At 46.7% G+C, this 12,191-nt stretch overlaps 1 pseudogene; it reads right to left on the bottom strand.

Annotated features, from left to right (window-relative positions):
- Positions 1-1,224: 1,224 nt before the first annotated feature.
- Positions 1,225-12,076, bottom strand: LOC109464948 (annotated as a pseudogene).
- Between the last annotated feature and the right edge of the window lie 115 nt (positions 12,077-12,191).

The raw sequence follows: 12,191 nt of genomic DNA, 5'->3' as shown, positions 1-12,191 counted from the left end.
GCAGCAGAGAGTTTGCTGTCTGACTGTTTGAGATCCCATGCCTGGGATGTGACAGACGCCCTCTAGCGGCGAGGAGAAGAGTTACTTGTGGTTGGATTTCTCAGACTTCAACCAGTCCAACGACTTTCATCACGTAGATTTGAATGATACGCTATGTTATCAGTCTTTTTTTTTGCATCCTTTCTGTTCAGTAACTTCAGGACATTTGTGTTTGCTTTTAGATGGGAAGAGCGAGGCTTGAACAGCAACATCACCTTGGCCCTTAAACCGCGACTAGAACCATTTAGGTAAGTCGGTATGTATGTTGCCACTGGACTTACTGATATACTGACAGACTATGTAGACTCATCATACTCCTGCGAACGGCTAATAACCGTTGCCATGAATTGGGCAAAATCGGTCGTGTGACAGGCTGAATAAAAAAAGTTTCTAAACGGGAACTATGCGGCTCCAGATGTCTTACTGAGGGACGACTGCGTGCGCAAGATGTCGGTTAGCTTGAGGAATGAATCCCCTCGAATTTTAACCGTTGCCATGGACTGGGGTTATGAAGGAATGGTGACTGCCAAAGAGCAGAGCTTACACCAGTTACAGATGTGCCCTGTGTGGCAGAGACTGGCATTCTCGTATAGGCTGTAGGACTTATATCAATTAGGACTTTACCATGGCCAATAAAAACTGAAGGAAGCATATGATACACGCTGGTGACTGTGATATAAACCATGTAAGAATATTGGACGGAATCAGGTTTAAAACCGAAGTGCTGCCATATACTGGATGCGGAAAGTCATTAAAAATCAGAACGTGTTTGTCCTAGTTGATTGCATCTAATCGCAGGACGGAGGCCTTGCCGGATGTCTGCCTTACGGAAGATAAGGACACTGAAGACGTGCCTTTTGTCTGAGAGATCAGAAGACGCCAGAATGTGCTGAGTCAAGATATTTCCCGAGACGCAGGAGTGTTGCCAACAAGCAAGGCGACTTGTTGGGATCCAGAACCATGCCTATCTACGTCTGTGCCTGGATGGGTTAGGGTTAGGATTATGCATGGTTCTGGATAGTCTCTATTGTATCCAGAACCGTGCCTGATCCTAACCCTAACCCATTCAGGCATAGAACTCTGAGATAGGCACAGCTGCAGGAGACAACAAGACTTCTCTGCAAGCCAGAGGACCCGATGACACCCATGCCTTAATTGGAAACCTCCGAGTCCAACGGGGCCTCCTTACGTCCATACTTTATTGACAGACCTGTTCAGTGCCGCCATGCGAACCTATAGGGACATCGGAACACACTGTAACAAGTTACCAGCACAGCAGGCGATGTCAGGAGGGTTTAAATCTTCTTTTAAAATCGATACCGAAACAGCCGCATGCCTTTGGAACCGTCCCAGAGGCTGGCTGGACGATGTGACCGGCATGATAATAACTGCTGCATCCACAGGTGTTTCCTTTTCCACAAGATGCTGCCACGTCTCGTGAATGGCAATAGGGATAGACAACGATAATTCAAACTCTACCACTGGATAAGTTACGAGTGACATATTAATCTCCAAGCAGATCCTACGGTGGCCAGGCAGTATCCATTGGCCAGAGGAGTGTCCATTAGCCACCAAAGAGGCCAATGGATACTGTCTGGCTAATGGATACTGCCTGGCCAATTTGATACTGTCTTTTGCGGCCACCGAAAGATTTGCTTGGAGACTTTTCTTTAGCGTCATTGATTTTAGTGACGCTGAATTTTGCGACACTGAAGAAGAGTGGTGGATGTCACTCTAAACGTTTGGAAGAAATCTCCGTTATTTATCTAGTAGTAGAGTTTGAATTGTCAATGAATACCGTTTACCTGGATGTCCAACCTTCAAGAACGTGGGACTAGGAGTATATTCTGGTCCAACGCCATAGACTACATATCATGTACATAACACATATGGGAGATTATAGCTAGGATATACATCAGTGTATTTATAGCATGGTAATATGTCACAGTTTACTGACAGCCGTATCGCGGTACCTTTAAAAAAGAATAGACTGTTGCAGCATTGCCCGGTGTACAGTTCTATTGTCGTTATGGCGGGCTCTTTTCGGGGCTCGTGTAAAATAAAACTCCTACCGGGGAGCCTACTTGAGCTGGGCGGTGGGTAGCTACCACAGCCCCCGAAGAGAGCCCACCCAAAACTCGGTTCACTGGACACCAGGCTAGTCACAGTATTGTATTGGAACAAAGACTATAACTTAACCCTTATACAAAACCTTGTTGAACTCCTATACCCAAGTGCACATCAGACACAAAAGAAACACTGAAATAATCTATAAGGTACGTATTGACTATTGTATGTCTGCAGACGATAATATAGTTTGTTAAACGCTGTTCCTATAATTCAAACAGAAATCGACCGTAACGGTAAAACGTCGCTGTAACGTATCGACTGTTTTAACGGAAGGCCTCTGGGCAGCTACGATGTACATAGTGGGACCCCCACCCCCACCCCCTCCTGTCGATAGTGCTAAAATAACGCTTGTTTCGCCCCAGGTTTGCCAAATATTAATTCGCATTGCTCCAGCCTTGAACCCTTCAACTTAAGAATATCTGTATGAATACCTGCAAATAAATTGAAAATAATGACACAGTAGTATTGTATGAATAGCAATGTTGTAGTCACGATCTGGTCAATTTTTAATGCTTGTTATGAATAACATGTATGTACATGGATTGCCGCAGAAGCACTGTCCGGACAACAAATTCTCATATATCATTGACAAACAAATCTTTAGTTTTCCATCTTAAAACAGGTATACTTTATCATCGTACAAAACAAGACGTGGTCATCATTCATATGTATATAATACGTACAGGACCATTCTGCATAGTCTGGGTAATAGAAGCCCCCTGGGTATTAGGGGATCCCGTGGGTGGGGGTACTGCTTCCCGGGGGTCTGCAGTGTTACCGTCAGAACCTCCCGGGGGTGCCGTCTCCAACTGTTGGGCCTCTCCCGTGGGTTGGGGTGCTACGCCCCGAGGGTCGGGGTTACCTTCAGACTCCCCCGAGGGTGCCGTGTCCTCCTGTGAGTCCTCTTCCCGGGGGTGATCAGACTCCGCCGTGGGTGTGCCCTCCTCTTCCCGGGGGGTGGGGTCGGGGAGCACGAACCCCTCCCTGGCGGCGATCTCGCGTACCTGGTGACATGTACAAAATTACTGATACACTGGTGGACGTACCAACTACTCAGAAAAGAATAAGAAATAGGCATGCCTTCAAGTACAATGTACCAGAGTTATCAACTAAGGATTGATGCGTTCAAGAATTCATTCTTTCCTAGAACTATCGCAGAGTGGAACTCGCTGTCACCAAGTACAGTAGGGGCATTGTTATGGGCTACGCCGAAGGGCGGTTATACCGGCTATACAGATACAGAAGCTAGTGTGTTACGCCGAAGGGCAATTATACCGGCTATACAGATACAGAAGCTGGTGTGTTACGCCGAAGGGCAATTATACCGGCTATACAGATACAGAAGCTGGTGTGTTACGCCGAAGGGCAATTATACCGGCTATACAGATATAGGCACAGATACAGGTACATGTTTACATACAGATATCAGATACAGCTAGAGATACCTCCGGCGGTAGTGTGTCCCAGAACTGCTGCAGCTCCTGGTACTCCAGCTCCGAGGCCTGTATAACCTCCTCCAGCGGGATCTCTTCCCATCGGTCCTCCTGGTCTCCCGTTGGCACGTCGTAAGAACCGCGCCTGCAGGTTGGATAAGATTAGAAACATCAGGGATCATCACCCATCTCTCAACCGCGACGACGGCCGACATCGTTTGCCAGATACCTTTGATACAGTGTTCTACCCAGGGAATGATCTAGGTGAGTTCTTCCCACCGGTCCTCCTGGTCTCCTGTGGGCACGTCGTAAGGTTTGGTTAGATGTATAAGATTAAAACAAAATTGGAACAGAAGTGTTAACTCTAATCAGGTACTCCAGATCCGAGGCTTGTATCACCTCCTGCAGCCGGACTTCCCACCGGCCCTCCTGGTCTCCTGTAGGCACGTCGTAAGACCCGCGCCTGTAGGTTGGATTTCATGGATAAGATTAAAAAAACATCAAGGCCCATCACCCATCACTCAACCGCGACGGGGGCCGACATCGAAAGCTCTAGCTGAGTCCTCCTGGTTCTTCCCAACGGTCCCTCTGGTCTCCCGTAAGAACCGCGCCTGGAGGTTGAATTTTTTCTTTTTTTTTTACAAAGCAAATGCATAATGTTTACCTTCGCATATGGTCTTCGCATATGGTCTGTAACCAAACACTAGTTACCATGGTGACAGACGGCTGGTTCAGGTCATTGAGATCATTGTTTGGGAAAGAAGAAGAGGAAACGTAGCAAAAACAGTGTGTTTCCCTTTGGTAAGAACCGCGCCTCGAGGTTGAATTTTTTCTTTTTTTACGAAGCAAATGCATAATGTTTACCTTCACATATGGTCTGCTCTCTTAATTCTTACTCAAACACATTCATATGTATGGTCAAACAGGAGTCTAAATCCCTGCTACTATAAAATTGCAACATGATTTAACCCAACACTAGTTACCATGGTGACAGACGGCTGGTTCAGATCATTGAGATCATTGTTTTGGGAAGAAGAAGAAGAGGAAACGTAGCAAAAACAATATGTTTTCCTTCAGTAAACATAATAATGCCGTATTCCGATGACAGACAGCTGAGAATGGATTGATCTTTTTGTGTTTTGAACAGAAGAAGAGGAAACAGACCAAAAACAATATGTTTTTCTTCGGTAAACATAACTAGAAGACCTGAAAAGAAGGAAAACACATACCTGTTCCTATAGTATATCCTGGTGACGCAGGTGACGTAGACGCACATCAGCACGGACAGCACGATCAGCAGGCTCAGGGACAGCCCGAACACCAGGATGATCATCGTACCAGCGCCACCTTCCGGATTCTGCTGGGACTGCTTCTTCAGCTCCATGTACGTGTTGGCAGTGCTATAACCTATTGAACAAAGAAATAGAGGCTTTTCATTTAATGGTCTATATCTATCTGCGACAGACTTTCTACAATTTAGTAGTTAGCATGATCACAATAACAAAACGCCATTCAGTACCAAGGACAGGTATAGGTAGAAAGCCTTTCAACACGTTACAACAGAACATAGCAACATAACGCCGCTTAGATATCTCACATTTCTCTCAGCAGGACGACATAACATGAAAACCATCGTATCCAGAACCTTGCCTATATAGTTCTAGGCCTGCATGGGTTAGGGGATCCAGCAGGGTTCTGGATAGTTTCTACGTATCCAACGTAGGGTTACCCCAGACATGGTTCTGGATACACATAGACTATACAGAACCATGCCTGACCATAGTTCTGGATGCAGCACGGTTCTGGATACACGTGGACTATCCAGTACAGTGCCTTAGCATGAATCTGGATAAAGCACGGTTCTGGATATACGTGGACTATCCAGAACCGTGCCTGAGCATGATTCTGGATAAAGCACGGTTCTGGATACGCGTGGACTATCCGGAACCGTATCTGACCATAGTTCTAAATAAAGCACGGTTCTGGATACGCGGACTATCCAAAACCGCGCCTGACCATAGTTCTGGATAAAACACGGTTCTGAATACGCCTGGACTATCTAGAACCGTGCCTGACCATAGTCCTGGATGCAGCACGGTTCTGGGTGCAGCAGTAACTCTAACCACGTACCGAGTGTGGAGACGACGCCCACGAACAGCACCATGAGTGTGACGAACACAACCGTGTTACCATGGCGACGGAGTGACGGACAGCACGTGCCGACTACACCCTCCTCACTCAGCCGCTGGAGGGGGGGGGCACATCAAACATATAAAGTTAACAGGGTGTCTGCTACAGCACCAGTTACCATGGCGACGGAGTGACGGACAGCACGTGCCGACTACACCCTCCTCACTCAGCCGCTGGGAGGGGAGAAAACAGTAGAAAGTTAACAGGGTGTCTGCTACAGCACCAGTTACCATGGCGACGGAGTGACGGACAGCACGTGCCGACTACACCCTCCTCACTCAGCCGCTGAGAGGGGAGAAAATCAACAGTAGAAAGTTAACAGGGTGTCTGCTACAGCACCAGTTACCATGGTGACGGAGTGACGGACAGCAGGTGCCGACTACACCCTCCTCACTCAGCCGCTGGGAGGGGAGAAAACAGTAGAAAGTTAACAGGGTGCCTGCTACAGCACCAGTTACCATGGTGACGGAGTGACGGACAGCACGTGCCGAATACACCCTCCTCACTTAGCCGCTGGGAGGGGAGAAAACACATGGTGACAAGCCTCTCCAACTTGCTACACATTGTAATCCAACACCGCATGATGTGTCTGCTACAGTACCCGTTACCATGGTGGCAGACATCTGGTCCAGGTCATTGACCTTATTTGTCTGTACTGGAAGAAGACGTGGAGCAAAAAAAGGATGTTTTCAATCTGCGAACCTGAACATAATAACAGAACTGTGAGTTCTGAATGCATAAACATGGTTCTGGATAAAGCATGGTTCTGGATACGCGTAAAGGATCTAAAACTGTGCCTGAGCATGGTTCTGAATACAACAATGGCTCACCTGACAGAGCGACTGTGCTGGCGGGATGTGGTAAAACTCACCTGACAGAGAGACTGTGCTGGCGGGATGTGGTAGAACTCACCTGACAGAGAGACTGTGCTGGCGGGATGTGGTAAAACTCACCTGACAGAGCGACTGTGCAAGCGGGATGTGGTAGAACTAACTCACCTGACAGAGCGACTGTGCTGGCGGGATGTGGTAGAACTAACTCACCTGACAGAGCGACTGTGCAGGCGGGATGTGGTAGAACTCGTTGCAGATGCGGCAGCTGTGTGAGCCCTGCTCGCGAACCCACCTCCTTAGGCAGGCGCGGTGCACGTACTGCAGGCTGCCCGTACAGCCGCACGGCGAGGACAGGTCCGGCTCGGTGTACGCGCCGGGACAGCAGGAACTGCACAGACACAGCCCCGCACGGCTGGCTCCGGCGCCCGCCGCGATCTTACACGGCTCCAGACAGATCCAGCAGTACGCTTTCAGCGGAGAGAAGAACGTACTGTCACCTGCAAAGAGAAGAAGGTACTGTACAGCAGGGGCATTATCACTAGATCGCTTTTAATAATGTTTAGAGTTAGATATTCAAGGGTTAGTTGTAACAAGTCGTTCGGTGTAATGTAGCTTGCTGCCGTCGCGCCGCGTGCCTGCGAAGCTGGTGTGTAACGCCGAAGGACGGTAATACCGGCTACAAGGATACAGAAGCCGGTGTGTTACGCCGAAGGGCGGTTATACCGGCTACACAGATACAGAACCTGGTGTGTTACGCCGAAGGGCGGTTATACTGGCTATACAGATACAGAAGCTGGTGTGTTACGCCGAAGGGTGTTTGTACCGGCTATACAGATACAGAAGCTGGTGTGTTACGCCGAAAGGCGGTTATACCGGCTATACAGATACAGATACTGATACAGACAGATACAGATACCTGTGGACGTTTTATCCGAGATGGTGCCAGTTTTCCGACCCGCGCCTCTAACATTTCCGTTTCTGTCCTCAGCTCTCGAGTCTCCGTTCTTGGTGGTTCCTTTACATCTACTAGTTTGTGATCTGAGACTGGCAGATCTTTGACTATCGCTGTCTGTTATGCGTAAGCATTTAGGGCGCGTGGCCTCACTGTGTGCACCGAGAGTGTTAGTGGTAGGAGATTCGCCTTCAGTCGTTTCTTGTACTATTGGTTCTTGTCTAAGACTCCTGTTGACTGTATCCTGACTTAGGGAGGACGGGGGAAGTTCTCGACTAGTTCTTGGTGGTGTTGCAGTGACAGTGGCGGGACACTCGCCTTCAGTCGTTTCTTGTATTGTTGGTTCTTGTCTAGGACTCTTACTGTCCGCATCCTGACTCTTATTGTCTGTATCGCGTTCAGTCCTTTCCTGTATTGTTGATTCTTGTCTCGGACTCTTATTGTCCGCATCCTGACTTAGAGAGGACGGGAGAAGCTCTTGAGTAGTTGTACCTGGTGGTACTGAAGGTTTGGTGGTGTCAGTGTCCTTGTCATTGTCTGTCGGGATACTTTGCTGAGCGCTGGTATCTCCGGCTGGGCCCGTCTCGGGAGGCAGAGCGTCGCTTTCGTCCTTGGGCGGCTCTTCAGGCGGACTAGGGGCGGTAGTCCCGTCCCCCTGGATCACAAACAAGTCAAATTCACCATTCAATCTGTGAACTTGTCATTTTTGAGAGCAAAAAGTAGGGGCAAACGTTGAAAAGTAACCGTTATAGAAAATTGTTTTTAGGCATCGGCGCAGTTTTTAAGTCGCTATAGCGAGTCACTAGAATAGAGAAATCCACCTCACCCTTCTGGGCTATCGTTAGCCTCTACCAGGCTTCGGGAAGCGGCTGCAAAGAGTAGACATTGGCCAAATAGACAGATAACATGCCAGGGGAGTTGGTCCGCTAAAGAGTACAGTGCATTTTGACGCTCTCGAAGCCTGGTAGAGGCAGTGGTTTTAGTTATAGATCTTACATCGTCTCTCTCCAACATCCATTCTGTTTCACCTGTTAATATTCTCACCTGAGATACCTGGTCACGCCCTGCTGCCTCCATCGGACCACCTGCTGAACTGCAGGCGCCGCCAACACAAAGTTTGAACTTGGCTACATTCTACGGCGCGTTCGTTCGAATAAACTGACTGTTGTTCTCTACAACTCTACCGTCTAGTTCCCTGGCAACGACTCTAAGCCGAACCACGTTCTAGAATGGTTTAGATTCGTCACATCTGCTTGCTTCATTGTTTTAGCACAATATCTTTGGGTTTATTGTGTCAAAGACGAGAAATAATGAACAAGTGTTATCCAGAAAGCAAGAGAATGTGAGGTTAGCATTTTTATCCATCTGTGAAAATAAGAACTGTCGTTTCTTGTACAACGCGTCGGATAGTCAGTGTGTTCTGCCAATGTGTTTTTGACCTGTTTTCTAGCTTAGATCACCTAGGTAGTTGGTTCCCAGCTTACTTTGTTTACTTTATTGCATGTTTGTAATGCTGGATGCATGTTCGGACAGTGCGCCTCAGCTCTTGTTCCTATGATAAGTAATTCAATTTTAACTGTAGTTCAACAGTCCATGATTTTAAAAATACTGGAATCTCGTGCATAAATTAATTAGACAATTTCAAATTTTACTGGTTGAACTACTGATGTGTTAATTGATTTGTATTTGATGTGTAAGCCCACTAGCAATTTACTACAAATTACAATCAGTTGGTATAGTGATCCTAGATTGGAGAATCAAAGATGACACTCATTGTGGGTTTGTATATATTGTATATTGCTTGTCTTTCAGTGGTTTTGCCTATGTGTAGAAATGTCAGCGATGTTGGGTTATCTGCTACTAACTCAGAAGTAAACAGGCAGCTAGTCAAATATAGGCCGTCTGACGGCTCATGGACTATTATAAGGACACAAGAAGTACTTAAAAGATGTCTTAGCTGGAACCTAGTATGTATCAACAAATTGTTCCCACATGTCATGAAGACGCAGTCTAGTAGTGGTGATGTTAATCATGCTAGCTCTCATAAACTGGTTTTGTGTGTACTCATACTGCTCTGTGGAGATGTCAGTTGTAATCCGGGACCAACAGACTTACAGCTACCACCGAAGGGTCTCCATATTGGTCATTTAAATATATGCAGCTGGAGAAACAAAACACAGGACTTACAAGAACTACTAGAGAACAATAAGTTGCATATACTCACCTTGTCAGAAACACACTTGGACTCAAACATTAGTGACAGTGACTTGTGTGTAGATGGCTGGACTGTTATTAGGAAAGACAGGAACAGAAATGGTGGAGGAGTGGCCATCTTAATCTGCAGTAACCTACCTTGGAAACAGCGACTGGACCTGGAGGAGGTCAATGTGGAAATGCTGTGGCTGGAGGTGACTCTACCACAAACAAAACCTATGCTAATCTGCTGTACTTACAGGCCTCCGGGCTCATCAATACAAACCTTCAACAACATCATAGCCTCGATTGACAGGGCAACGGACTCAAACAATGAAGTGTTCATTCTAGGAGATTTCAACATTGATTGGTCCAACCATTTATGCCCCTTGAGAGAGAGGCTGGCTCAAGCAGCAGTAAGGTGTAACCTTCTCCAGTCTGTGAAAAGTCCTACGAGGATTGGTACTAACAACCGAGGTCAAAGGACAGAAACTCACATCGATCTAGTCTTTACCAACTGTGCGGAAAGATGCACACCAGTGTCATCGACTCCTCTAGGATTCTCTGACCACAACATTGTATACACAACAAGGAAAACAAAGGTTCCAAAGGCACAACCTCGGGTAGTAGAGAGGAGAGCGTATGGGAAATTTAACCCTCAAGATTTCCAACGCGACATTGAGCTGGCACCCTGGCATTTGATTTATAATGAATCAGATGTAAATATGGCTCTTCATGTCCTCACAACCATACTAAATGATGTCGCCGACAGCCATGCACCAGTAAAAAAGCGAACAGTAAGATCTAACCCAGCACCCTGGCTTGATGACGAGTTGAGGGAATTGATGCATCTCAGGGAAGAAGCGAGAAGAGAATCCATCTCCTCTCGCCTGGAATCAGATGTACTTGTTTACAAAAAACTCAGGAATGCTGTCGTAAAACTGAATCGGAAAAAGAAAGCCGCATTTTACAAAACCAAGCTAGAAGAGACCAAGCATGACCCCAAGGCCCTATGGAAAACGCTTAATGGTATGCTGGGTAAAAACCGAAATCAGCCACCTTGTATAGTAGAACAGGACGGTGCTTACCTGACCAGAGCAGAAGACGTAGCGGAGTACTTTAATCACTTCTTCACTCAGAAAGTCGACTCTCTACGTAATGGGCTAAACTCAGAGATGGGTGATAACCTACTTACCTTGATAAAGAGTGAGATCATGGAAAACAAAGACTGCAAGTTTGAGTTCAGTCCGGTGAATGTTGAGGAAGTGCACTCACTCCTGTCGTCTCTACCTGATGGGAAAGCTATGGGCTTGGATAACTTGGACAACACACTACTTAAACTGGCTGCCAATCATATAGCACAACCATTATGTTATATTATAAACCTGTCTTTCACTACGTCTGTTTACCCGTCTGAATGGAAGAAGGCCAAGGTGATTCCCTTGCCCAAGTCTACGTCTGCCCGCTTGAGTGGACCGAACGCAAGACCGATAAGTCTACTTTCGTCCATAAGCAAGATAGCAGAACGAGTTGTGTACAACCAAATCTCCCAGTACTTCTTACAGAACTCCTTAATGACAACCCACCAACATGGTTTCAGGAAACACTATTCCACATGCACAGCTCTCCTGGAAATGGTGGATGATTGGTACCGTAACATTGACTGTGGGAACCTGATAGGAGTGATCTTCCTCGACTTTTCGGCTGCATTTGATCTTGTTGATCATGCATACCTTCTTAGAAAGCTACAATGCTATGGTTTCGGTATGGCCGCAGTTGAATGGATGGAGAGCTATCTCTCACAACGCTTGCAGTGTGTTCACTACAATGGCCGTAACTCTTCCTTCAGGGATATCACATGTGGAGTACCTCAAGGGAGCTGTCTGGGACCCCTTCTTTTCAGTATATTCACAAATGATCTTCCTCTAGCCACAAAGGAGGCTGCCTCAGTTATGTATGCAGATGATACTTCTGCTTACACATGTGCACCGTCAATCTCTACAATCAACTCCACCTTGCAGAAAGAGCTACAACACATAAGTGACTGGGTCTTAATGAACAGGTTGTTTCTCAATGCAGGCAAAACAAAATCAATGGTAGTTGGGAGTAAACCAAAATAAAAAAGAACCCAGTACTCACCTTATATTCTAATGGCCAAGTCATCCAGCAAGTAAAGGAAACAAAACTCCTAGGCAGTACTCTTGATGAGTGCCTCACTTGGGACAATCATACAAAAGTGACTGCGAAGAAGATGGCCTGTGCATTGGGAATGATAAGGAAATGTGCCACCTACCTGGACTCTTCATTACTTAAGCTGCTAGTAGAATGCCTCACACTCTCACACGTTGACTACTGCTCACCAGTTTGGTCCTCCACTTCACAGAAGAATGTTCAACAACTACAAGTCATGCAAACAAGCAG

This window comes from Branchiostoma belcheri, unplaced genomic scaffold (genome assembly GCF_001625305.1).
Source record: "Branchiostoma belcheri isolate BF01 breed outbred unplaced genomic scaffold, Haploidv18h27 scaffold144, whole genome shotgun sequence".
Taxonomy (NCBI): Eukaryota; Metazoa; Chordata; class Leptocardii; order Amphioxiformes; family Branchiostomatidae; genus Branchiostoma; species Branchiostoma belcheri.
This window is presented reverse-complemented; position numbering and strand designations above follow the sequence as displayed.